This window comes from Triturus cristatus, chromosome 2_1 (genome assembly GCF_964204655.1).
Source record: "Triturus cristatus chromosome 2_1, aTriCri1.1, whole genome shotgun sequence".
NCBI lineage: Eukaryota > Metazoa > Chordata > Amphibia > Caudata > Salamandridae > Triturus > Triturus cristatus.
This window is the reverse complement of record NC_140581.1, coordinates 979724719-979752520: the sequence shown is the minus strand read 5'-3', so window position 1 is coordinate 979752520 and position 27802 is coordinate 979724719. Positions and strand designations below refer to the sequence as shown.

The 27802-nt window shown below is 49.6% G+C and overlaps 1 protein-coding gene across 2 annotated transcripts in view; it reads left to right on the top strand.

Annotated features, from left to right (window-relative positions):
- The window catches only part of ERMP1 (endoplasmic reticulum metallopeptidase 1), a 361972-nt gene that overhangs the window by 32851 nt on the left and 301319 nt on the right, over nucleotides 1-27802 (top strand). The gene's annotated exons all lie outside the window — the stretch shown is intronic.

Genomic DNA, 27802 nt, shown 5'->3' with positions numbered 1-27802 from the left:
AGTTGAAAATATGTGATCCGTACAGCAGTATTAGTTATTTTTGTGTTCAAAACTTTGACTGATCAATTGCCATTCTTCCATAGGTTCTTGGGAACCTTTTTATGGTGTTGATTACTACTCCAACTTTCTGTCTCTTTGATTGAATATGCAAACTCCATTTTAATGTATCATCTGTTTACACAGAGATACTCCTAGGTTTGTATTTTATTAATGCGTGCCAAGCCGATTTTCCATAGTTTTTTCTTGTGTTTACCAATGCACATTAGTTTTGGTTTCGTTTGGTTGACGGAGAGAATGTTGTTCATATTAAATTTGTAGAGTTTTAATGATTCAATTTGAATTCTTTTGGCAGTTAGTGAGAAGAATACCAAATAATCTTCATAGGCCAGCTGAGTTATTAAATGTTTCCCAAATTTTGGTGGTACACCGTCTGTATGATCTAGATAGAAGTGAAGATCGAAAATATAAAAGGCAAGCAAAAGAAGGGCCAATATGCATCCCTATTTTAGACCATTCTGGGTATGCATTATGGCGAGAGAAAATGTCCGTTTGATAATTTAATCTGTAACCATGTGTCTTCGTTAAAAGCCTTTATAAGGTACAGAAGAGAGTGGCCAATTCCCCATTTTGGACAACAAGATTAGAACGGGTGATCAAGTCATATGCCATGCTGTAGTCATTATAGCAGACATATGAGTGCTGTCTATCTATTGCATTCTGAGTCAACATTGTCAAAGCTGTGATGTTATCGGTTATTAGAGAGGTATCTCAATTTTCGGCGGTCTTCCACGAGCATATCGCATGACCCTCTTAAAATAAATAGCCTAGATTAAATTTCTTGTCCGGGACAGGGTGACTGTTCAAGTGTGTTGATATTCTGTGCAACCGGAATAGATGACCTCCCAACACTACGATTAGCCGTTCTTTGACGTTTAATACTGGTAGTTACATTTTCAAAGCGATTCTGGTTGTCTGGACTTCAGAAATGATTTGTCTTATTCTGTTGTAGGCTCGTCGATGCCATTTGATGTTTCAGTGTGTGATATTGGTTTTTTTGTTTAAATTAGTTTTTATTATTAGTATTGTCATACTTTTATGATCATTATATGACAGCCAGTATTCATGCTATACGTCATTAGTTGCATAATATCATGGTAGAATTCAAAGCTTTTAGGGTGTTCTACAGCTTAGGATGTTTCAATGTGTGATTGTTGGAAATCTAAGACCTTACGTTATCGCCTGGCTGAATAGGTTTGATTAGAATCATGACCTGAGAAGATAGTATTGAAATGTGCAGAAGAGCTTCCTGAATGAGCGAATTTGCAAGGGCTTTTTTCAATTTCTTTTCGAGAGTGAAACAGTGTGAGAATTGAATTGTTTATTATGAATATTAGATTGAAGATTCAGTTTCCCTGCCATACCTGAATCAGGTCGATGATGTCATCCAGGCGAGATGTTTTATTTTTTTAAACCTATATTTTTTCTATTGTCTTTCAAAGCAGTAAACAGGACGTTCGGTGCAATTCATCTGCGCAGTCAGTTTGTTCCCTGTACATAAGAAACATCATTGTGTACACCAAGTCTACAAACCGGACTAACTTGTATATTGAGTACATCCACACTAGATGACCCCATCAATGCACCCAATCTAAGAGTTAAACAACCTGTTCACCCTGGTATCCAGGTGAGATGTTGGATATACTTTTTTGTGATTACCTGCAATGGTTTGAGATCCTTTTTAATACTTTTTAATAGTGAAACCTGTTCAGAGAGTAAGTTGGATTGATCAATCAATGTATTAGTCATTCGTGTTAACGGAGTACTGATGGCACCCATTGTAGTTAAGACCGGATATACAGGGGGGGATGACCTCCTCTGTGTGACCATTTGGGTTTGAATGTACTGTACCCGTGGTATTTACTGGCAAGGGTGATTTATAGAAGTCAACAGATTGTTGAGGTTGCCTACCAGTTCACCTATCAGAGCAGAATCGTCGAGAGTTGTCCATTTGTAACACACACGTGTGCTTGAGGCCTCAAAACCGCACTTCTCTCTACTGAAGATGGATTTGTTTGTTAAGCTGTGTCTGGATATGTGTGAGTCAAAGATGTTATTCATTGGAGCTTAATTAGTTAGATTGGTTCTTTGATCTTTGAGAGTGGTGCCTCCTGCTCCCCCTTCCTCCTGGTGTAACATAAGGCATTCCCCAAGACTGAAAATGGTTGTGGATGGGCGGCACTGTGAATAATGGCTATAGCCGTAAGTATTGCTGACTCCTTTAGTAATAAGTTATCATTGGCATTAGTTTGCTGCATGTTACCTCTAGGGTGTTGGAATGGGGATGCTACCCCGAAGAAGTCCAAAATGGATGACTGTTTAAATGCAGTTGTACTTAAATCTTTTACACCTGGTGGATTCTTGCCCAGCGTAGCCTAGGGCATCTTTGCGGTGTCTCCTGAGTCTGCTATTGGTGTTCCAATCCCTATCGAAGAAATAACTGGGGGTAAAAATGAGAAGAGAGTGAGAGTTGCGAGAACCCCCGTTTCCTGGCTAGCGTGTGTGGACCATCTAGCCGTCCGGGAGCTCGGAAGAGACTTGAAGACTGAATGGCCGGTAGGGACTCTGTTTTTGCTCATCTTTGTTTTATTATTTTGTGATCTGGTTTTTCATTCCAACAGAGAACCAGGAGCATCAATTGATTTTGGAGGCAAACTGCAATCCCCTAATATGATGTTGCAGTAACCCGCTCACTGCCCACCTCTGCCACAGCCCTTCCTAGCACTGCACCTTAGCGCTGAAGGAACACAGCATAACTCACCTTTCAGCTCACCTGCAGGTAGAGAGTCAATTGCCGCTGCCTAGAAGGCCCAACTGCCCGCAGAGCCGAGAACTGGACCCCTTGAGGCAAAAGGGGGGGGGGATGAGGCACAACAGAGGTGCTGAAGACGGTCAGCAGGGGCCGGTGGAAGGAAGCGGTGACCGACAGGCAGGAGAGGAGATCAGCTGTAGCAGGGGATACCCGTGTCTATCCAGTGCTTTGCAGAAGGACTGCTGCATGGGGTTCCCTCGGGTAGTGATGTAGGCCGGTGCACTAAAGATGTAGGTGTGTTTACAACACTATGTTCCATCTATTCGCTTCTTCAACACTCTCCATAGCCCTCATAATGGTAAAACAATTTCGGCTTAACCCTATCTACTATTATCTTCTCCCGTTACCACTGTGCAATCTTTCCTGCTTCCATCTCATTTAACATTTTCCACGTTTCTCCAAATCTGTTTCCTCTCTTCCCTCTATTCTCAGCTCAAAGCCTCTAGCAAGCTCCACCATCTTCCTCATCCCCTGCTTTCATCATATGTATTTTCACTTTGTGACTGGGATGTTGGCAGTGACGGTACGTTATGTCTGATGTCTCCCTAAAACCAATGGCTGTTCGAACTGCATGGCACCTTGAAATGACCTCTGCAACCTTCACATTACCCCGGCACGCATTTTCTGTGTAAGTGCATTGGCGGATCTGTTGCATTTGAAAGACGTTGCTTGTTGACACAAGGAGGAAAACGCTGTTGTATATACAGGTCCGGTAACCGAAGCAGTTTGAGCGCATTCCATCTGAATGCCTTCACTCCTTGTAAACCTAGGTCATAGTTGATGTCCCGTGGCAGTCTTGTCACATGCGTTGCAACGGCCGCTTTGCATCACTCACATTTTGCAGCCTTGTAATCTACTCAACCAGGTTCCTAGAATTTGATTAAAACCCGTCTGTTGCTCCCTATATTACATGTTTTAATCTGTTCCATATCACAGACTAAATGGTAACCAGGAAAACGTGACCTTTTGTGAACTTGCATCTTTTTTCGTAACTGCATTTCAGATGCTCAGACCGGAAATACCAGTTTGTTTAGAGTTGTTTCTGTCACTCCCTACGCAGTGCAATGAGTGTTGGTATAAAACACCTCTCAGCACAAATAGTCCCACAGGTCTTTGTTTTGAGGTGGGGCTCTTCACCCGCACATCTATTCTAAGGAAAAATCGATGGTCTGAGATCTTCTTATTAATAATTATCTGACTCTTCTAAGCATGTTCGTTTTTGTTGTAACTTGTGTCCAGAGAGCTCGAGTAATAAACATGATGTAGTACACGTTCCTCCGGAATGTGCATTGATGTACCAGTTTTTGGTGATCCGCAAAATGCAATGTGAATGGTAAACTATGCCCTACTCGGAGGAGCCTAGCGCGCAACCAAGATGGCCGCGTAGGTGCGAGGCTCCCGAGGACCTCCGCGACCTCCTGAATAAATCCTGGAAATATCCTGTCCTTGTTAAGGGGACTGTGTCGGGGAACCCGAGCTGAGGCATTACCCGTTTTTTGGGCTCGAATCGGACCCGGAACACCGGTGGGAACATCGACTGAAGGTTGCGGCCTTCTCCTCGCCGGCCCCCCGGATTGGAGTAGTGGCGCGATCCGGGGACAAGGTGAATAACAGCGGCGAGCGGGGCTGGGCGACTCGCGTGCCCCGCACTTTCACTTTCGCTTTTGCGCCCTCCTTGCTCTCTGGCGAGGTCGGGCTGCGGAGCGGGGTGCGGTGGTGTGGCCTTGTCCTGGTGCCCAGCTGACCCGCCGACGGTGGGTCGACCCGCAGCTTTGTGGTCACCCCCTTGACACCCGTGATCTGGTGTGACGGCCCGTTTGGAGATCTTGGCACGACGGTGGAAGGGCCAGCATGGCCACCAAACAAGATGGCGACCGGGCGAAGGTGAAGACGACCCGCCGTGGTACGGCGCACCAGGCCAATAGTATGGACCGCTACACGCTCCAAAAGGGTTCTCCGGAGACAGCGCGGTCATCCCCGGTGGGCCCGACGGAGGCACCCGCCCATCCAGTGGATCTAACCCTCCGGGACGTCATGGGCGCCATCGCTGAACTGAAGGCCTCAGTGGACCAGCGTTTTGACACCTTGTCGCAAAAAATTGACTCGGTCCTGGTGGATGTGGGACTTGTGAGGGCGGACTTGTCAAAAACGAACGACCGAGTCGACTCCCTGACCCACACCACAACGAGCCTCACGACTGACGTGGTGGCCCTCCAGAAGGAGGTGCGCCGGCTTGGCCAGGCGGGCGCCCTGATGGACCGGCGACTGGAGGATTCCGAGGGTCGCGCCCGGAGGAATAATATCCGCATTATTGGTGTGCCGGAGGGGCGTGAGGCGGAGGCGGCGGACCTCTTCGTGGAAGACTTGATCCTGACCCACCTCCAGCCCCGGGGGCTGAGTAAGTTTTTTGCGGTGGAACGTGCCCACCGGGTCCCCGGGGGCCGCCCTAAGACCGGTGCCCCGCCACGGCCCCTTATTGCCCGAATCTTTAATTTTCGGGACCGAGATGCCATCCTCCAGACCTCCAGGCAACAGGGACCGGTCAGGTTGGACAACATGGACGTAAACTTCTACCCAGACTTTACCCCGGCGGTCCAGAAGCAGCGGCAGAGCTTTATTGGCGTCAAACGTCGCTTAAGGGACCTAAATCTTAAGTACTCAATGCTCTTCCCGGCAAAGCTGCGGGTGGAGGTGGATGGTCGCACGCACTTCTTCGACCGGCCCGAGGCGGCTGGGGACTGGTTGGACACCTTGCCTGGGGATCGGGGCCGGGGGGGTGGGGGGAGCGCGGCTGGCGAGGAGGGCCCGCTGGATCAGAATTGAGGGGTGACTGTATTGCCTTGCTCGGGACATTGTTCCTTCACCACATACTGCTTCTGTAGGTTCCCCTCCCATGGAGGTCATGTGGGGCCTGCTGGGGGCTTCCCTCCTCCTCTGGGGGACTAGTTAGTATTTAGCTATGGGGCGACAGGCACACTGCACTTTGGGGGGGCTGTCTGGGCTCATGCAGGGGTGCAGGGAGGGGGGAGTTTTGTTGGGATCGGGGGGTGGGGGGGGTGTGTTGTTTGTTTGTACCGCAAGGCAATCCTGCAGCTGTTTTGTTGTCTTTAGACTGCTCGGTGGGGGACGACCGATTGTTTCGACGTATGATGGGGGGGTAGGGACTTGACGGTGTTGTCATGGAATGTTAACGGTCTGGGGGATAGGATTAAGCGTGGTGTGGTCCTGCAGTATTTAAAACGTATTTCACCAGATGTTGTCTTTCTGCAAGAGACGCACCTTATAGGTAACACCTTTCATGCAATGAATCGGAGGGGATATCGTTTGGCGGCCCACTCTGGCTTTACCTCGGGCTCGCGGGGGGTGGGTATTATGGTTAGGAACTCGCTCCCGCTGGAGATTGATGAGGTGCACCACGATGAGAGGGGACGTTACACAGCTCTGGCGGGACGTATGGAGGGTAGAGTGTTCAGTTTTGTGTCGGTGTACGTCCCGCCTGGGCTACAGGCCACTACATTTGCGGACCTGGGGCGCCTCCTTCTGGAACTTCCGAGTGGCCTCTTGGTGGTGGGAGGGGACTTTAATGCGGTTGTTTCTGGATCTATGGATCGCCATCCCCCTAGGGACCTCCCCCGGGCACAGGCGTGGCTGCCTGGCCTTTTAGACACACTGGGCCTGGTGGATTGTTGGCGCCTAAAGCATCCCGTATTGCAACAATACACCTTCCACTCGGGGGCCCATGGTAGTCTCTCGCGGCTTGATTACATCCTTGTCCCAGCAGCCCATGCGGGGAGGGTGGGAGAGGTGCGCCATCTGGCACGGGGTATTTCAGACCACTCCCCATTGTTGTTGCATTTCGATGTCATCCCGAGGGGGGATGGCAGGGTGGCCCCGATTAACGCCTGGTATCTGCGCGACCCCACCATTCGTGCCGACTTGATCACATCCTTGCAGCGCTATTTTGAGGAGAATGTGGGGTCGGTCCCATCTGCCCTCTCCCTATGGGAGGCTTTCAAAGTGGTTCTTAGAGGGGAGGCCCTCTCCTTTATTGCCAGCGCCCGGCGGCGCGAGCGGGAGGAGGTGACCCGGGTGGAGGCCGAGATTGCGGAATTGGAGGGTGACCTGGGGAACGGGGCAACGGACGCCAAGTTACATGTTCTGCAGTTAAAGCAGGCGGCCTACCGGGCCCTCGTCACGGAGGCGGCCAGGGGCCTTGGTAGAGAGCAGCAGGGGCGCTTGTACGATGTGGGTGATAAGGCCGGTAAATTGATTGCGTGGTTGGATAAGAGAGAGAGAGCGAGCCGAGTGGTGCCTTTGATTGAGAGCGTGGATGGTGCGTGTGCCACGGAGCCGGAAGCCATTGTCTCCTGTTTCGCGGATTATTTCCGCGGAGTCTACTCCCCTGTTTCTCCCTGTTCGGAGGCGGACTCCTGTGCCCTGCTTCGGGATATTGCACTCCCCTCCCTTACGGCGGAAGACAGAGACTCGCTGGACGTTCCTCCCACCTCGGACGAAATTGCCTCAGCTATTCGCTCGATTTCATCTGGCAAGGCCACGGGCCCCAATGGCATTCCCATTGAGCTATATAAGCTACGCCCGGATGTGCTGGCGCCCCACCTGCGTGCGATGTTCCTCGCGGCTCACTCGCAGGGCTCCCTCCCGCCAGACCAGCGTCTGGCTACAATTGTGGTAATCCATAAGGAGGGAAAGCCCCGTGAACGGGTCACATCCTATCGGCCGATTTCGCTTTTGAACGCGGAGCCCAAAATCCTCGCCAAGGTGTTGGCTAACCGGTTGGTTGGCGTGGTGGGCGATTTGGTCCACCAAGACCAATCGGGCTTTATCCCGCACCGCAACACGGCGCTTAATCTACGGCGCTTGCACGGCGTGCTTGCGCGTGTTCCATTTGTGCGGGAGCCAGCCATCTTGGCGTCCTTGGACGCCACCATGGCGTTTGATACGCTCGAATGGCCATATCTCTGGGCGATGCTCGCGAAGTTTGGGTTCGGCCCGGGTTTCATCAGCTGGGTCAAATTACTATATTCGGGCCCAATGGCGCAGGTGGTGGTGAACGGGCGTGTGTCGACCCCGTTCGCGCTGGGACGGGGCACGCGACAGGGTTGTCCCCTGTCGCCTCTTCTGTTCGCCCTGGCCCTGGAGCCCCTGGCGGAGTGGCTGCGGTGGCACCCTTCCATCCGTGGTCTCCGCTGGACCCCCGAGCACGAGGACCGTGTGTCCCTCTACGCGGACGATATCCTTTTGTATCTCGCCTCCCCGCGCAAGTCCCTGATCGTCCTAGTGGATGTGTTGCGCTCCTTCGGTCGCAACTCAGGCCTAGTCATTAACTGGGCGAAATCCTGTGTCTACGTACTTTCCGGGGAGGCTCCGGTCCTCCCGCGGGACTGCCCGATCCAGATTGCCTCCCAGGGTTTCCGGTACTTGGGTATATATATCACTCTTGACCCGGAGGCCCGCTATGAGCGGAATCTGCTGCCCCCTCTCCAGCGTTTGAAGGAGGATGTGGTGCGCTGGCGGCGTCTCCCGCTCTCGCCGCTCGGCCGAGCGGCCTTGTTTAAAATGATGTCCTTGCCGCGCTTCCTCTATGCCCTCCAGAACACTATGGACATGGTCCCAGCAAGCTACTTTCGTGAGGTGGAGGGCCTTCAGCGGCGCCTGTTCTGGGACGGGAGGCCGCGTATTGCTCTTGCTAAACTGACGCTCCCGTGGTACGATGGAGGGGTCGCCCTCCCGGACATTAAACGGTATTACTGGGCCTCCCAGCTAGCTGCAATTAATCATGGCCTTTACGGGCCCGCCCTGAACCCGGCATTCGAGATGGACAAGATGCTCCTTCCCGGTGGCGATTACAATCGAGCACTGTACTCTGGCGCGCCCGACTCCCGTCTGACGGGACCGACGCGTGTCATGGTGCGGGTTTGGCACGCGGCTAATGCAGCTATGGGGTGGAAGGACCGTTTGACCCGGGCGTCTCCACTGTATGCCTCCGAGAGGCTGGGCTCCCTGTGGACATCAAAGGGCTTCGAGAAGTGGGACACGATCGGAATCAGCACAGTGGGGGATCTCTGGACGAGGGGGGGATTCAAAACTTTTGAGACGCTGCAGGCGGAGTTCCAGCTGCAGGGCAGTGAGTACTTTCGGTACCTACAGGTCCGCCATGCGCTGGGCTCCGTCTTCCCGGATGTTGCATCCATTCCGGAGTCTTCCCCCCTGGAGGACAGAGTGCTGGATGGCCATGTCCCGGACAGCACGATCTCCCTCATATATAAGAAGCTGATTAATGATAGATCGTGCCTGTTAACTAGTTTACGCGAGGCTTGGGTGGCCGACGGGCTGGAGCTGGACGACGAGGATTGGATGTCCGCGGTGGCCTCTCCAAAAGAGGTGGCCATCCCGGCTCGCCTTCGTTTCGTCCAGCTCAAGATCCTTCACCGGGTCTACGTGACGGGGCCACGGCTTCTACGCATGGGTTTTGCCGTGGACGGACTGTGTAAGCGTGGCTGTGGTGCGTTGGCGACTTTTATGCATACACTGTGGGAGTGCCCGAAGGTGGAGCGATTCTGGCGTGGTGTGCATGAGGTCCTGCGTGTGGTCACGCGTGTAGCGCTGCTGCCTGAAGCGAGGAGGTGCTTGTTGAATGTATGGGAACCGAATGACTATTCGGCTCCGCAGACGCGGTGGGTGACTCTGGGATACATGATAGCGAAACGTGATATTGCTCAATTGTGGGGATCCCAGAGGCCCCCTGCGGTGTCGGCCTGGAAAGAGCACATGGATTGGTGTATGTTCCGTGAAAAGGTGGTGTATGTGGCGAGGGGTAAGCCTGGGGCGTGGGTGAAAGTCTGGGGCCCCTGGAACGCCTACCGTGGGGGCATTTGTGAGCCGCCACAGCTGCCGGCTGCCTCGCCTGCTCCGTCTCCCTAGCTGTACCCCCTTGCTTGGCCGCGGGCACGCGGCCCCCCAGTCCTTGATCTCCTCCCATCCCCCTCTTCAGATCTTTCCTGCCAATCTGGAGCCCCCACTATGGAGCAAGTGTTGTCACCTTGAATCTTGGGTTGCCTTGCAGTTGTGGTTTTTGTTGTCGTTGTTAGTCTTTAAAATGAAACCGTACTCTGTGGCAGGACGCCGTGGGGCCTGCACCGTTGATTACTCCTGTGTTTCTACTGTGCACCGCTGAGAGACTTTTACTGTCTGTATGTACTATAATTGTGATGCTCTAGCGGCCGGCCGTGCGGTTGTAGGCCCATAACTGTAACCTTTTTATGGATGTAATAAACGGTTTAAAAAAAAAAAAAAAAAAAAAAAAAAAAAACTATGCCCTACTCCCTGTCAACCATGTAGAAGCATTGTTTAAACAATGCCCTGGAGTGCTCATGACCGAAATTTACAAAGGCACATTTTATTGCCTTTTGCATATGTGTGTTTTTACCGAGACCATTTTCCTGCGAAATATTTTTTGTGAATGCCCACCAACGTATGTATTTTCGGGTGTTGACTAGAAGTGCCTTAACAGGAGTCTCTTTTTTTTTTTTTTTACGACTATTACATTTCCAGTTTGTCTTTGCTGGTTTTTACTGCCGGCTTCGACCGTGCTATTTTATGTGTGGTGTAGTGTCAATGAAAGGAGGACGTTTAAGTGTCACTCTGTCATTCTCCCTTCGTATACTTGTTTGCTGTACTTTTCACTTCAGCTGTGTCTCTCGCCAGGTATTTAAATCTCTATTTGTGCGTATGGTTTAGAAACTGCTTTAGCTTTCTCACTAGCCTCTTATTTTTTTGGAAAAATTAATACATTCGAGTCATATTAGAGAAAGTGGCTTTGGGTCACCCCCTTCAGCTATTGCTGCTTTAGAGCGTCAGTCATACGTTAGATAAACCTCCACAAAACAGCCTACATAGAATGTCAAATGGCACAATAACTCCTATTTCATCAAACTTAATATCCAATTTAAGATGTCCGCCATACTCTTGCAAGCTCTTTCACAATACTGAGGGATCTGCACCTTTTTACCGTATCATAAGGCATTTGTTAGTAATTTGTTATGACTTGTCAACTCTCAGTTGCAGGATATCTGTGTCAATCCCTCCTCCCCATGCGGGTCTGCCTATCTCTTAAGTGATACAAAAGGGGGTGGTGATGGATGGAGCATCAGAACCAATCAAACACTCACACCCAGTCAACAGATCTGGGTTTGATCCATCACCGTTCTTTAGCCCACTCTGCCACCCCAGTTCAGACATGGCCATATGCAAATCAGTCTGACCCTGTGCCTCATGGGAACAGTCCAGCCCGAACTGCCAAGCCATGCCTTCCCTGGACCGGAAACAAGCTTCCTAGGACCGGTTTCTGGCATTTCAGCCGTCTTCAGCCAGGCTTGCTTGAATCCAGTGGCAAAGTGAGCAAGGGACTCACGTCTGAGCATACCCTGCCAACTTATGGCGAACAAAGCGGTACAAAAGGGGGTGGTGATGGACGGAGCATCAGAACCAATCAAACACTCACACCCAGTCAACAGAGGGGGATGGGTATTCCCAGACGTGGGACCCGTGCTCACTACGCCACTGGAGTCAAGCTATCCTGGCTGATGACGGCTGATAGCCAGAAACCGGTCCTAGGATGCTTGATTCCGGTCCAGGGAAGACATGGCTTGGCAGTTCGGCTGGACTGTTCCCATGAGGCACAGGGTCAAGACTGATTTGCATATGGCCATGTCTAAACTGGGGTGGTGTAGTGGGCAAAAGAACAATGGATTTAACCCAGATCTCTTGACTGGGGGAGAATGTATGCATGGTCAGCATTCCGTCCATCATTTGTTTGTTGAAACGCTTTTCGCCCTAAGTGGGATGGGTATTCCCAGACGTGGGACCCGTGCTCACTACGCCACTGGAGTCAAGCTATCCTGGCTGATGACGGCTGATAGCCAGAAACCGGTCCTAGGATGCTTGATTCCGGTCCAGGGAAGACATGGCTTGGCAGTTCGGCTGGACTGTTCCCATGAGGCACAGGGTCAAGACTGATTTGCATATGGCCATGTCTAAACTGGGGTGGTGTAGTGGGCAAAAGAACAATGGATTTAACCCAGATCTCTTGACTGGGGGAGAATGTATGCATTGTCAGCATTCCGTCCATCATTTGTTTGTTGAAACGCTTTTCGCCCTAAGTGGGATGGGTATTCCCAGACGTGGGACCCGTGCTCACTACGCCACTGGAGTCAAGCTATCCTGGCTGATGACGGCTGATAGCCAGAAACCGGTCCTAGGATGCTTGATTCCGGTCCAGGGAAGACATGGCTTGGCAGTTCGGCTGGACTGTTCCCATGAGGCACAGGGTCAAGACTGATTTGCATATGGCCATGTCTAAACTGGGGTGGTGTAGTGGGCAAAAGAACAATGGATTTAACCCAGATCTCTTGACTGGGGGAGAATGTATGCATTGTCAGCATTCCGTCCATCATTTGTTTGTTGAAACGCTTTTCGCCCTAAGTGGGATGGGTATTCCCAGACGTGGGACCCGTGCTCACTACGCCACTGGAGTCAAGCTATCCTGGCTGATGACGGCTGATAGCCAGAAACCGGTCCTAGGATGCTTGATTCCGGTCCAGGGAAGACATGGCTTGGCAGTTCGGCTGGACTGTTCCCATGAGGCACAGGGTCAAGACTGATTTGCATATGGCCATGTCTAAACTGGGGTGGTGTAGTGGGCAAAAGAACAATGGATTTAACCCAGATCTCTTGACTGGGGGAGAATGTATGCATTGTCAGCATTCCGTCCATCATTTGTTTGTTGAATCTCTTAAGTGAGACTGCAGTACAGTGTAGAGAACCAGTTAGCAAAGCAAAAAGGGTTTTTAGAGAGAGTACTTTTGTTCGAACAGGTAAGGGGTTGGAGAACATGGACTGGAGTAGCAGGACCAATGGTAATGGCACAGCGTCTTCAACAGGACGTGAGGGACTGCAATGTTCCTGCCAAAAAAGGTAGGGCACACCTTAAGCAAGAAATACCTAACACAGATACAGACTGAACAGATCAAACAATTCAGGAAATGTACTTACTTGGTATTGAGTGCAGGCACACTGTGACCAGTCCCCAAGGAGACGTGATTTCTTGCTTAAGAACTAATAAGAATGGACGGTCTCCCCTGCTCCGATAGGGAAAAGTCTACAAGCGGGGATACGAAGTAGCAACAATGCAACTGAATCACTAGGACCAAAAGGGTAGTGACTGAAAGAACCAACGAGGTAGGAAAACAAAAAAGGTGCAGGGATGACAGGCCGGGCGTGAACATAAGTCAAAGCAAAGAAGTCGTAATAACCGCTGTTGCTAGACAACTTCCTAAGTGCGTTTGAGGTCTTTATCCAACTCTGCCTGGATTAACTTGGAAAGGCTTTTCACTGTGGCCAGTAGAGACTGGTGTAGCTTGCTGAATTATAGGGTCTCGCAAGTGTATGTCCTGGATATTGGTAGTTTCCACTGCCAGTCTACCTCCTCGATGTATGATGTCGTTTGCATCTCTTCTAAGTTTGTATATCTGGTGACCTGATGTTTACAGTGCATTTACCTTTTTCCCAAAAATCTTTTTTATTGACTTTTCATGATTCCTAGAAGTACTCATTCTGACAATATGTAGTTGCAAATTGTAAATCATGAAGGCTCTCTACTTCAGTACATGGTGGCCATTATGTTCCTGGCTTTATAGTTATACAAAATTTACCCTTTAGTCTGTCTTCTTTTTCTATTATGGCTAGTCTCTCATCTGCCCCAGGCTTGTTTGGCACGAGCTGTAGCTATAGTGAGTACAAAGCTTCTGTCTTGTTTTTTTTTCTCGAAGTTCTCCACCTCATTTCTTGAATTCTGCAAGAAGCGGAAGATCTGGCTTTTCGAGTAGTCCCACTAGGCCCTACGTGCACCTAGACTCATGCGTGCTTGGGACCAGGATACCCTGATGATAGTGTGCTTTACAAATCTGCATAATATAACATAACATAATCCCCGCTTGGCACACACTTCATCAGGGAGTTCTTTCCTTTAAATTTACACAGCCTGTAGCACAGAGCGCTAAAGTTAAAATGTGCCTTTATTTTTAGGGGCTTGGAGGAACCTCTAGAACATGACTTTTTGAAGGTTGCACTCTGATGGCAACATCTCTAACAAGCATGTGCTTTCACAGCAATAACAAATGCTATCAGACAACGAAGGCGGAACCTATGTAGTTAAGTTTGTATTGGCTTGTCTGACGCTCTGGCCTGCAACATTTGTCTCATTTCTCTCAAGCCCAAAGTTGAATGAGGTCCGAAACAAGTTGACAAGATGTCCTTGCTGGTATGCAAAAGAGTGCAACAAGAGTAAGCCCAGCACATGAACTAATTAAAAATGAGCATACCACAGAAATAAATCTCAGCACTTTGCTGTTGACTCTTCACAGGATGAAAAACTACAGAGAGACTTCAGACATAACATGGTTTTAGCATGAGCTGAAGCAAGAGGTAAGATGGTGTCTCAAATCTTAGCCAAAGATCTGAATATGTGATCTGAACACAGGACTGAATTGCGTGTGTTCAGGTCCTCTGCATGGAAAGTCAGCAGTGATGTGCTTTCTAATAAATATCAAGCGATCTCAATATCGAAGCATACAATAACCTTTTAATTTTTGACCAAACTTTGACAGTAATGTCAGTAAGAGGAGCACCTGTCTATGGCACCTTCAGAACACATCCAGGATGATGACTCGCTTCGAGATCCCTTGTAAGTAAGCACAGCTAAAATAGATGCGCATAGCAGTGCGCCTCAATAGAAAGACCGATTCATCTACTGCTCCATTGTTAAGTCCTACAGTGCTGGAGAAACTGTGGAATATAGTTAGCGACAGAGCACTTATGCAGCCAAAATTTGTGGGTTTTAAAGAATGAATGGAAAAAAAAAACTGACCAACTACATCACATTTTGGAAAAAACATCAGTGCGTGTTCTATTTATTGTGTGGCGAGAATGAATAGTGTTACCCTATTCTGTTACCTAAAATCTAGAATTAACTCTTTAGAATACAATCAGTTTTGTCATGTTGATTCACTGAATTTGAATCGAATTGATGCAAAATCACTTACATTTTATATTGCTATACTCCATAATTCTTGCAAAAATTATAAGAGCCTCTGCTTCAACATCAAATGTATCCATCCCGAACCCGTTTTATGAAAGGACGACTTTCTACCGAAATCTTCAGACTTTTGTCATGTTGTCTATTAAGCCAAAATGATAACCTCTTCAACAGCAGTTATTGTTAGAAATGTTCTGCATGATCGTGTCACTTTGTGTTGTTTCTTTGGCCACTGTAAGAGTGAATATGGATTTAACAAGATTTTTCAGATTAGTTCCGGGCAGCAGAAGACATTCCGCCATCACTCCTGCTTCTTCTCCTGGAAATAGAGCATTTTCTTGAAAGCTTTAGAAGAGAAGACCGACTAGAAGGTATTAATATAGAATAGGATTTTTTTAAATTAGCGTGCTGTGTGATGATATCCTCTATACAACGAAGGCTGTTACAGCTATCCTGGCCTTAGAGGATGATCTAAATAATTGATCTACTGTCACAGGATACACCTAACCTATAGATGAACCAGAGTCTCGCCCCATTAGAGTGGGTTGCATTTCGGCTGCACTCCAGTCTCTCCTGGCAATCTATATAAAGTACCTCGGAATTTGATTCAACAAGGACCTGTAAGTAGTATCCACCATAATGAAAAATGTTTTCTGAATAAAAGCTCTGCCCTACTTGATCAATGAATCCCCAAAACATATTTCTTGGTTTGGCAGAATTGAAGCCGTAAAAATGATGTCCATGCTTATTGCAAACTACTGCATTGGTATGGTCCGATTTGGATTCTAAGCCATCTTTCTTGGATGCGATGTCGTGTCTATGTTGAATTATGTTTGCCATCCAGCCTCCCTTGGGGGTTTAGGGCAAATTTAATATGAACTAGGGAAAGTAGTGTATACATTTTGGAAGTCCAAAGTTTGGAGACTGAGTTGTTTTGCTCAAGGTCTAGGGACGGTCTGAGTCGACGACCTAGTTTTGATAGTCACTTTGAGTTTCAGAAAATTATAACATTTTAAGACTGTAATGGAGTGAAATATTGCATAAGACTGGGGTGAATATAGGTAGTCCAGGCATTTAACCAGCAATATTCCTTTCTCTATCCATGTATCCTGCTTAATTGTGTTGTTGTGGATTTTGATGCTTTTACAATTTCAATTCAACATTAAAGAAAATGTATTCAACTTGGTTTTCTGTTTGGTGACTTTAATGTCAATAAAGCGGGGGCTGTGCCAGTCAGTAGCCGATATGAGTCGGCTACTGTTTTTGAATGGAAGGAGGAATAGATGTAATATGGGAAGGGGTTAGATTGTCGTTCTCAGTTTGACCCCATAAAGGGCTCCCCTTTAATTGTGGGAGGAACCATATGATGCCTTGACAAATAGGAAAAACTGATTGGGAAGTTAGCTAAAAATGTATACCTCCAAATGCTTTTTCAGACAATTTTTTTTTTTTTTGGGGGGGGGGAGTGAATTCTAGTCTTTGGATTTACAAAGGAATGTTAAGATCTACTGGTCAAGTTTTTTTAAAAGTTTTGCTTTATAAGCTTATTGCCCGTTTCAGCCTAAAATCGCCTTGACCAAACAAAATATGTCCACCATGGATCTTACTGGACTCCTTCCAAGTTATATAAGCTTGGTTTCCTCTCAAATGGCATATGATGAAATTGTAAAAATAAAAAAACCTTACCTTGTGTCCATGGTTTTTTTTTCTCTCTCAATATCCTCAGGCTCTTTGGGTGGATATTTAGAAATACATATATTTAATTTTTGACATTACTATAACCCATGACCTTTTAACCGCCTATATCGGCATTCGAGGCTAAAAAACGTTGCACCCAACTTGAATATTTTGGATTTTCTGCTGTTGGACCTATTGTGGACCATAAGCACCAAGATCTATCTTTCTGAGTGGAAAGCAGCAAATTATTTAAACAAGGTGGGCGTAGGTGCTTTTCTTACTCACTTTTTATAATGCAATGACCAGCCAATCCGTCAAAGCTCATGGACAAAGATGGACCCATATGGAATAGAATTCTTAAAAAAGGAAAACCTGCATGAGCTTTCATCTGGAAACATGTCCACTTTCTTCTCCCTATTGTTGCTTGATCATGATTGCAGCGACTATCCCTGTATTATCTGAGCACTATTGGTAGATTATCCGTCTCTGCTAAGTAAAAAGGATTGTGCTTTCCATGCCATTGCAGTGTTCCACCCTTAATGTACATGATACGACTGCACTGGCCTGCTCTACTGTATAGCAGACAAGCTCGATAGTATTGTCCGCACTTGCATGGAGGATGGAACATTGACCATGCCAGATTGGCTTGTTGTAATAGTATTGTATTTTCTTACATTTTTGTTATATGTAGATTTATTTAACTTTATTTTTTATTATCGTTTGAACTATTTTTTGTGTTATTGCATATTTGCATTTTTAGAAGTCGGGCTTGTTTTTATCTATTTGTATCAGTCCCATGGCGTTTTTCTATGTACTAAAATCAATAAAGAAGTTGAAGAGGAGGAGCCTAGCGCGCATCCAAGATGGTCGCGTGAGCACAGGGCTCCCCGGACCCTTTCTGCTCCTCGGAATATATCCTGAGACTATCCTGATTTGGTTTATGGAATCTGGGAGATGAAGACCAGCTGATCTTATATCTCTTTTTAAAACTCTAATCGGACCTGGGAATCCTGAGTTGTCGTCGTCGGAACTTTTGGGACCCACCCGACGGAGGTGGCCGGGGTGAAGGTGACCCGTGGGGCCGGGCTGCAATTGAACAACAGCGGCCTCAGCGCGGTGCCAGTTGCCGATTCAGCACTTTCGGTTTCGGTTTTGGCCCTCAGGAGATCGGCTGGCGTGCGTGCTCAGGGTGGCGAGGTGCCTCCTGGGCCTCTGCCCGAGGCTTGCTTCCCTCTGCTACTGGTGGGCCTGACGCCTCCGACCCCTACTCCGACAGTTTGTGGTCCTTTTGCTGGCGCCCGCACACCTCTTGATCGGAGGTCCCATTGAGAGACTGCGCTCACATGGCGGGCAAAGGGGGTCCGGAGGGGCGCAAGACCAAGGCTTCTCTGCGCGGGGGGCCGGTCCAGAGCAACAACATGGACCGCTACACCCAGGGCAGGGGGTCCCCTGGCGCTGCTGGCCTCTCCCCGGATGCTGCAGGGGGAGGCACGACCGTCTCTGCGGAACCTTCCCTGCAGGACATTATGGGCGCCATCGAGGGCATCAGGGAAACCATCGCGACGCAATATGAGGCCCTGGCCCGTAAGATCGACACTGTCGCGATCGATGTCACCCTGATTCGGGCCGACCTCTCCAAAACTAACGAGAGGGTCCAGGCCCTTGATGCACGGACCTCCACCCTGGGTGCGGAGGTGTCGGATCTGCGGGCCGCGCTTGGGGACATTAGAGTGGTCAACGACCGTATGGCCCGGCGGCTTGAGGACTTCGAGGGACGGGCCCGACGCAACAACATCCGCATCATTGGTGTACCGGAGTCCTCCGACAGCCGCCCGGTGGACCTCGTGGTCGAGGAACTTATCATGCAACAGCTGTCCCCGGCTGGCCTAAGCAAATTCTTCGCCGTGGAGCGGGCCCATCGAGTGCCGGGCGGCCGGCCGCGGCCGGGGGCCCCCCCGAGGCCTATCGTGGCTAAACTGTTCCACTACAGGGACCGCGACGCTATTCTGCAGGCTTCACGGACCCGTGGCCCGGTCCGCTACGAGAACTCGACCATCAATTTTTATCCGGACTTCACACAACTGGTCCAGAAACAGCGGATGGGATTCCAAGGGGTGAAGCGCCGTCTCCGCGAGCTGGGCCTGAAGTATTCAATGATCTACCCGGCGAAACTACGAGTGGAGCATGGAGAGCGGACAGCCTTTTTTGACTCTCCTGTGGCCGCAAGTGACTGGCTGGACTCGCTGCCGGACGGGGGTGGCCGGCCCGGGCCCTCTGGGGGCACCGCAGGTGACGGGTCCCCTTAGACTGACATTTGGTCCTTGCTTTTGCGGTTTTGCACTGTACAGTTGGGTCTTACTCTTTTGCATACTGTGTCTTACCAGGACCCGTGAGGGGTGCGGGCGGGTTCGGGTCCCTTTCCTCCTCCGGGGTCTTTTTGTAGAATGGGGTTAGTGGGGCGACAGGCACACTGCAAGTTGGGGGGGGTCTTTGGCCCGCAGGGGTGCAGGGTGGGGGGAGTTGGACTTGGGGTGGGGTTGGGGGGGAAGAGGGGTTGTTTTGTTGTGTGTTTTTTGTTTACAGGGCGAGGTATTGATTTTTGTCCATATTTGGGAACTGTGCGGCGGGCTGGGGGCCTCTTGATCTATTGGAGGGGATGGGGGGAGACGGGTTGAGGCTTATGTCATGGAACGTCAATGGGTTGGGGGACCGTATTAAGCGGGGTGTTGTACTGCAATATTTGTGTCGTTTGACTCCTGATGTGGTGTTTCTCCAGGAGACGCATTTGGTCGGCAATGTCTGCCATGCGATGAACAGGGGGGGATACCGCCTCGTAGCCCATTCTGGTTTCACAACTGGCTCCAGGGGGGTGGGCATTCTCCTGCGAACCTCCCTTCCGGTGGAGATCACGAGGATAGTCTCGGATGACAGAGGGCGCTATGTGTGTTTGATTGGGAGGTGGGAGGGGCAGCCCCTTACCCTGGTTTCAGTCTACGTCCCCCCGGGCCTCCAGAACTCCACCTTTATTGACTTGGGTCGAATGCTGCTTGACCTTCCGGACGGCCTCCTGCTCATGGGCGGGGACTTTAATTCTGTGGTTTCGGGTGAACTGGATCGTCACCCACCAAGGACCCTCCCCGCTGCCCAGTCATGGCTGGGTGGGATGTTGGAGACCTTCGGCTTGGTGGATAGTTGGAGACTGATGCATCCGACCCAGTGTCAGTTCACCTTTCATTCGGGGGCGCATGGGAGTCTCTCCAGGTTAGACTACTTCCTTATGCCCGCGGCGCAGACTGGTAGGATTCGAGAGGTCAGACACCTGGCGCGTGGTATCTCCGACCACTCTCCGCTGTGGCTTCTCTTTGACACCGGGTCGCGGTCCGCAGGGCGGATAGCGCCCATTAACCCCTGGTACTTGCGGGACCCTGTGACTCGTGACAGCCTGGTTAAGGCCATGGACCAATATTTCAGTGAAAACGAGGGGTCGGTGTCGTCTGCGTTGTCCCTTTGGGAAGCCTTTAAAACTGTGATACGCGGACACGCCCTCGCCCAAATAGTGGTGGCCAAGAAGGTTAGGAGCGAGGCGGTGGTGAAGCTTGAGACTGACATCTCGGGGCTGGAGTCGGCCTTGGAGGCGAATGTTACTCCGGACGGGCTACATGCCCTTAGCCTGAAACAGTTCGAATATAGGTCCCTGGTCACTGACGCGGCCAAAACTATGTATAGGGAGCAGCAGGGCCGATGGTATGACGCGGGGGACAAGGCGGGAAAGTTGATTGCGTGGCTGGACAAAAAGGAGAGAGTGAATCGTGTGGTCCCCGAGTTGCGTGCTGCGGATGGTGTGTGTGTGACTGAGCCGGATGAGATTGTGGAATGTTTCGCCGACCACCTCCGGGCGGTGTACTCCCCGGTGACTGACAGGGATGAGGATGACTCTCGCCTCTTACTGAGAGATATTGCTCTGCCCGGCTTGTCCGTTGAGGACCGAGAGCGGCTGGACGCCCCCTTGTCGTCGGATGAAATAGCGACCGCGATTCGTTCCCTTCGCTCGGGCAAGGCGATGGGTCCTAACGGTCTGCCCATTGAACTATACAAATTGCGTCCTGATAAGCTTGCGCCCTTCCTCAGCCGCATGTTTCGCGACTCTCTTGCGGCGGGTTCCCTTCCGGCCGACCAGCGCTTGGCCACCATAGTCGTTATCCCCAAGGAGGGCAAGCCGCGAGACCGCTGTACTTCTTACCGGCCTATTTCACTGCTCAATGCGGAGCCTAAAATCCTGGCGAAAGTCCTGGCCAATCGATTGTTGAGTGTCGTGTGCGACCTTATACATCCGGACCAATGCGGCTTTATCCCGCACCGCAACACCGCTCTTAACTTGCGGCGTCTTCACGGTGCTCTTGCCAGGGCGGAGTTCCTCTCCGAACCGGCCGTGCTGGTTTCTTTGGATGCCACGATGGCCTTTGACACTATTGAGTGGCCATTCCTCTGGGCCGTCTTGGATAAATTCGGCTTTGGAGAGGGATTTATTGGCTGGGTGAGGCTCCTTTACACGGGACCCATGGCTCAAGTGGTGGTGAATGGGCGGGTCTCTCGGCCCTTTGCCCTTGGCAGGGGCACGAGGCAGGGGTGCCCGTTGTCCCCGTTGCTTTTTGCTCTCGCCCTGGAGCCACTCGCTGCCTGGCTCCGTTGGGAGCCCTCGCTTAGAGGGATCCGGTGGGGCCCGGGCTTCGAAGATCGGGTCTCGCTGTATGCGGACGACATTCTCCTGTATCTCACCTCACCGCGGCAGTCACTCAACGTCCTTTTTGACGTTCTGACCTCCTTTGGGAACAATTCGGGTCTCACGATCAATTGGTCTAAATCCTGCGTTTATCCCATCTCTGGTGGTCCTCCTCTCCTGCCGCCTCGGCTCCCGATTCAGATATCTCTGAGCGGCTTTAAGTACCTGGGGATATACGTTTCGCTGGACCCGGTGGCTCGCTATGAGCAGAATCTCCTGCGTCCACTTCGGCGGCTGCGGGAGGACACGGCCCGGTGGTGCAGGCTCCCCCTGTCCCCGCTGGGTCGGGCCGCGCTGTTTAAAATGATGTCCCTTCCCAGGTTCCTCTATGCACTCCAGAACTCCTTCGATGTTATCCCAGTGGCCTATTTTCGGGAGGTGGAGAGCCTGCAGAGGAGACTGGTGTGGGACGGGCGGGCGCGTATTGCTCTTGCCAAGCTCACTCTCCCCTGGTATGACGGGGGCATCGCGCTTCCTGACATTCGCAGGTACTATTGGGCCTCGCAGCTATCTGCCATTAACCACGCCACGTATGCGCCCGGCTTGAATCCGGCGTATGAGATGGACAAGTTCCTGCTTCCCGGCGGGAACTACAACAGGGCACTTTATTCCCGCCTGGCTGGCCGGACCCTTACGGGTCCTACTAAGATTGCGGTGCGGACCTGGAGGGCTGCCACTGCGGCCATGGGCTGGAGTGAGCGATTAACATGTGCTACTCCCTTGTTTGCTTCCGACCGCCTGGGAAGCTTGTGGACCACGAAGGGGTTTGACCAGTGGGACACGATTGGTATCAGCAAAGTGGGAGACCTGTGGCACAAGGGCGCGGTAAAGACTTTCGCGGTGCTCCAGGCCGAATACGAGCTGACCGACAGGGAGTTCTTCCGCTACGCCCAGGTTCGGCACGCCCTGCTCTCGGTCTTCGGGGAGGGGACCAAGATCCCTGTTTCATCGCCCCTCGAGGACCGCATACTTGATGGACATGTCCCTGATAGTACTATTTCTTTAATTTATAAAAAATTAATCAATCACCGGGCGGACCTTCTTGTTCGCCTTCGGGAGGCTTGGACTGGGGACGGGGTGGAATTGGATGACGAAGATTGGCAGTCTGCACTGTCATCCCCCAAGGAGGTTGCCATTCCGGCTCGTCTTCGGTTGGTACAGCTCAAGATTCTCCACCGGGTGTATGTGACGGGTCCGCGCTTGGTCTCGATGGGATTTTCCGGCGACGGGCTCTGTAAGCGAGGCTGTGGGCTCAGCGCCACCTTTCTTCATATCCTTTGGGAGTGCCGTGAGGTGGCGGACTACTGGCGCCGGGTCCACACGGTTATGGGACAGGTCACCGGGGTTGTGCTGCTGCCGGAGGTGCGTCGCTGTGTCCTGAATGTGTGGGAGCCCAATGACTACAGCGCGGCTCAGACTCGGTGGGCGGCCCTAGGGAACATGATTGCCAAGAGGGATATAGCGCAACTTTGGGGCGCTCAACGGCCGCCCACCGTGTCAGTATGGAAGGAGAATATGGACTGGTGTATGTTTAGGGAGAAGACTGTGTATGTGGCCCGTGGCAAGCCGGGGGCATGGGGTAGCATTTGGGGGCAATGGAACGCGTATCGCGGAGGCATCTGTACGCCCCCCCTGGTAGACACTGATATCGCCATGTCCCCCTGACCCTTGATGGCTCCTGGCGCCTTTTGGAACAACTACATATGGACGTCCATCTCCCTTGACCCCCTCCCCCCCCCTCCGTCCCCGGCCTCCCGGTACTCCTCTCTTTAGCGGATTGCTCAATTGTTCTGACGGGAGTTTCCCGGGGGGAGCCTGATCCGCACTGGTTTCCCTCATAACTCGCCTTTTGTTTTTTATTGTTTTTCCTTTTGTTTTTGTGATTGTTGGACTTAAGCTTCCTGTTCCTCGAGAACTATCTGGAGCCACTGCGGGGCAGCGCCCTGGGAACTGATTGCAGCCTTGATATGTGTAGATTTCCTTCTGTACCTAGCGGCCGGCCCGGGTGGTTGTAGGCCCGTACTTGTAACCGAATTATTGTTCAATAAAAACTTTTTCAAAAAAAAAAAAAAAAAAAAATAAAGAAGTTGAAATAAAGTGCTCAGTTTCTTTTGTAGCGAACCTCTCCCTTCCATCGGCACGCCATCCCGCTTCCCGGCTCCCTTCGCTTCCACTAACGCCACACCCGAATTCCAGACAACACCTGTTTATGTACGTTTTCAGCATGTATTCCCTTTTCTGTTGCCTCACCCCGACTGGAAGGAATCCAGCTCGTGGACGTGATGACACCGCTTTTCGAAGCCGACTCGGAAATGCACGCGTTAAAAACCAGCATTAGATTAGCGTCCATAAAACACAGCCTACTTTGATAATAAAGCCTGGCTTCGCATGACAAACTAAAGCTCGGCGTTAGGGTCTCTCTAGGCCATAGCTGCTCTGTCTGTCTCCTACAGAGTCCCAACGGGTCTCAGCTTGTACTTGAAATTGGAAGAAAAAAATAATTCAAAAATCAGTAATGATCAGTCTTGTAGTCAGATGCTTACAATTTAACTTAAACCCCCTCCATAACTGCCAAGATTCCGGATTACTTATGTGTGACGTTTCCATAGTTGCAGTGTGAGTGGCATTCAACTGCCAGATGTGTGACACTCGGAGTGACACTTTCTTGTGAGTAAAACCAAGCAATTTAGTGCACTGAAAGCGATAGATAACCAAAATGAAATACCTTTGAGCAGAGGAGTTATACAATTATTTTGAAACTGATGCAAAACTCTTGAAATTGAATATTAACACGTATTTTCATTGAACTTCAAATGTCTGCACGTTGTGCGCTGCCCATTTTATATTGCAAGTTGCGATCACCGCACTCTAATGCAGGGAGTCATTCTTTCGTACTGCGACAAAAAGGACTTGGTTACACACACAATCACTGCAGTGATTGTATTACGCAACTGAGGTAACAAAGGAGATTACCGCCTTCCGGCCGGCCGGGGTAAGTACTTATGGGTTCATGTGCTCCCTTCGTTATTCTTAGACCTTTTGTTAAGCTAATGAAACCCCACACACCCACTTTTATTCTGTATGTGGGGCAGATGTGTGATCCTCAGCAGCTCTGCTTTTTAGATAGTCTAATTGTTGTCACCTAAGTAAAAAACCCCAGTGTGCCCACTGTATCCCACGAAGACCACTGGCCCGTCTGTCCCACAGCTAGAACAGATTGCATATTGTATATTCCTGCTGTACAGGTTATCTCACCCCCCCCCCCCCCCCCCCCCACACACACACACACACACACACACCCACACAGGTGCTAGGTAACAATTCACCATCTCCAACAAATGCGATTAAGTATTAACCGCAGGGCATATTTGCACTAAATGAGAGTAGTGATGCAGGTGTGTAGGGACAGGTTTTAATCCAATCCTTCCTGGTTGGCAATGCTACAGACCACTCCTTTCCTACATCAGGAAGATACCACGTTGCAGTGACCTTTTGCTTTACAACTGTTTTCCATTTGATTCGCATTGGAAACGTTGTGGTCTAAGGATTATTGTGTGTCTACATAAAATGTGGGCCAAAAGCATGCTGGGGTTTCTAGCTTCCAAGTTTGAGTCTATACACTTTGGTTCAAGAAAGCAAGGCAGTCCTAAAGGCCTTACACATCACGTCCGGTGGTTGTTTATAGAGATGTAGGTAGAAGAGGCACGTAGAAGAGGCACGTGATGTGTGGAGCAGAGGGTAAAGTTTGAGAGAGCCCACTGCTTCCCTTTTATGGTTGTCTTCTACTACCGAAACTGGAGGCAGGAAGGCTCATATCCCTTGCTTGCATCTGAGCATCACACATGTTTGCCATTACGCGGGTGTGTGCACTGCATGCAATGGATTTCTGATCACATAACTTGTTTTTTAAAGCATATTTGTCTGCAAACCGTTCCAAACCAGACACCATGTTTGATAGTGTGCCGTGGATGCTTTGGTTAGAAGAGAATGTCATTTCCAGTTTCAGGGCAGTCCCCAAGTCTGGTGCTAAACCCATTTCCGAGTACTTCCACTATTCTTTCTAGACACCTGCGATCCACTTCCCTCGCCTTCACACGCACTGCCCACATCCGTCGCAGCCGCAGTGGTGACCGCTCCTTCTCCTACATTGCTACCAAGACTGGAACGACCTTCCCCTCCAGCTACGTACAGCCCCCTCGCTGGCAGACTTCAGAAAGAGACTCAAGACCTGGTACTTTAAAAAAAAAAAAAAAACGCGCCCAGATACCCCTAAGGGTGACAGTGTTGTGCTTTACAAATGCTGTTTGATTGATTGATTTTGGCAGCTAAGTGAGCTGTAGCACCGGGCGATAATGTGCGAGTCCTACTTGTGCACTGATTCAGATTTGAGATGCCAGAATTTGTGCGTTAAAGGAGTTTGGGTTTTCCACATGAACTCTCAAACTCCGTAGTGGGGGATCTTTTGAAGTATTCTCAGATGCAAGAGGTAAAATAAAGGGGTGTTTTTTCTACCCACTATTGTTTTACATATTTGTGGAGCGGAGTACAATACCATTAACGGTTCATCAATTATACAGTTATCAGGGTCGGACTGGCCTGTAGGGCAATCTCTCAGTGCCAGGACTGGTCTGACAGGTCAGTGTGTGGCCGTTTTTTTTTTTTTTTTTTGCCTGTTGGTCTGTTTTATGGTCTAGTGGTAGAACAACAATTATTCATGCCTTTGCACCTCTTGTGATGAGTTTTTTTTGAGTTTTTTTTGTTATGCTACATTTGAAAGGTAACAAATGACAATTTTGGACTTGTAGATTTGGAAATAGCGTCTGCATAGCATTGTGCAGCTGTCTGGCACTTACAAAAGCATAATAACAAAAATCAAGTAGGGGAGCAATGTACCAGTGGGTTTGGGAAGCAGCTGGTAGAGCAGACAGGGGGCAGAGGGAGTAAAGCTATGCTTCTTTGGCCCGGCAGAAGTAGAAAGATGCAACTTATTAAATCGAAATGATAAAGTTGTTCTCTACGCGTGGAACAAAAATAAAAAGAAAAGCCACTGAATCTGTATCATGAAATCTAATCAAGAAAAACATCCAGTTATGATCGAGCGACTGACCCACAGCTCACCCGATGCTTGGTATCGTAGTCCATAAGTCTCGTCAGACAGCTGAAGCAGCCTGTAGGCAAGACCTAAAAAAAAATATACACAAGCCCTTTATATTTTCCTTCTTCCTTTATTTGTAAGTTTGTGTGCCTCTTCGTGTGTTATTGTGACAGTGAGTCCGTGGATTTCTGTAAGTATGGATGAATGAGTATTTGACTGGATGAATGGGTGACTGAGTGGATGAACCTCGCACACAAAATAGCTAAGTGGTGCACTGATTAAAAAAGACAGAGCTATTTGCTTTGCTAATGCTGGTTGTTTTTTTTTATTGTAGTTTTTCATTTGTATCGATTTTGCTTTGGAGGTTTTCATTATTATTAATCTAAACAAAATTAACTACATGTCAACTATGTTGTGTGCCAAATACTTATTCTGTTCTTGTTTAACGAAAGGTGATTTCAGTTCCAGGAAGGTAGGTAAACTTCGTTTAATAAAAAAAATAATGCTGCTAAAACAATATCCGCGTTTTCATCGTTTACATGTTGGTAAAGTTTGTGTTTTGTCTGACGTCTTGAATAATTTAATAAAAAACTGCGGAATTAAAGACCCGGTCACGGGTACACACAGTCATACATGTAGCACATGCAACCTGTGAGTGAAATTTGCAGTGGAAGTTCCACAGCAGTAAGTTTCCCTGTTTACATGAATGAATAAACTTTATGGAAGAAGTGACTATTTTAAAGTTTTCTGTTTTTCATGTGTAATCGATGCTCTGACCGCAGTACAATATTGTTTACATCACTGTACAGGTTCGCACAAAAAATCCCAACAATATATTACATATCAAGGCGTTTAAAAGTTTCACATTGAAACCTTCTTCCATTTTGAAGGCCGGTCGTGCTGTCCTCAGCACTGGCAGCGCTGTGTACAGATTTGTACTAAAATGGCCCCCAAGGTTACCTCCTTGCGCTTATTGCTACTGCGACCACATTAAAAATGTATTCTGCCTCACAGAACTGCGCAATAAAGCACTGACAGCAAAAACGCACTGTTCCATATTGATACGTTTCCCAGAAGTGTATTTCGCTGCTTGACACACGTCTTTGTAGGGAAAAGCTGCATGTAATGCAACATGGATAATGCAAGTAAGAGATGCAAGTAATTGATTGCTGGCGCCGTCCTGATGTTGCAGAGTTGCATTATACGGTTACTTTTACCTTGAGCGGCCGCCCATCTCCGGGCTGCTGCTCTGAACAAGCTAAAATGAGG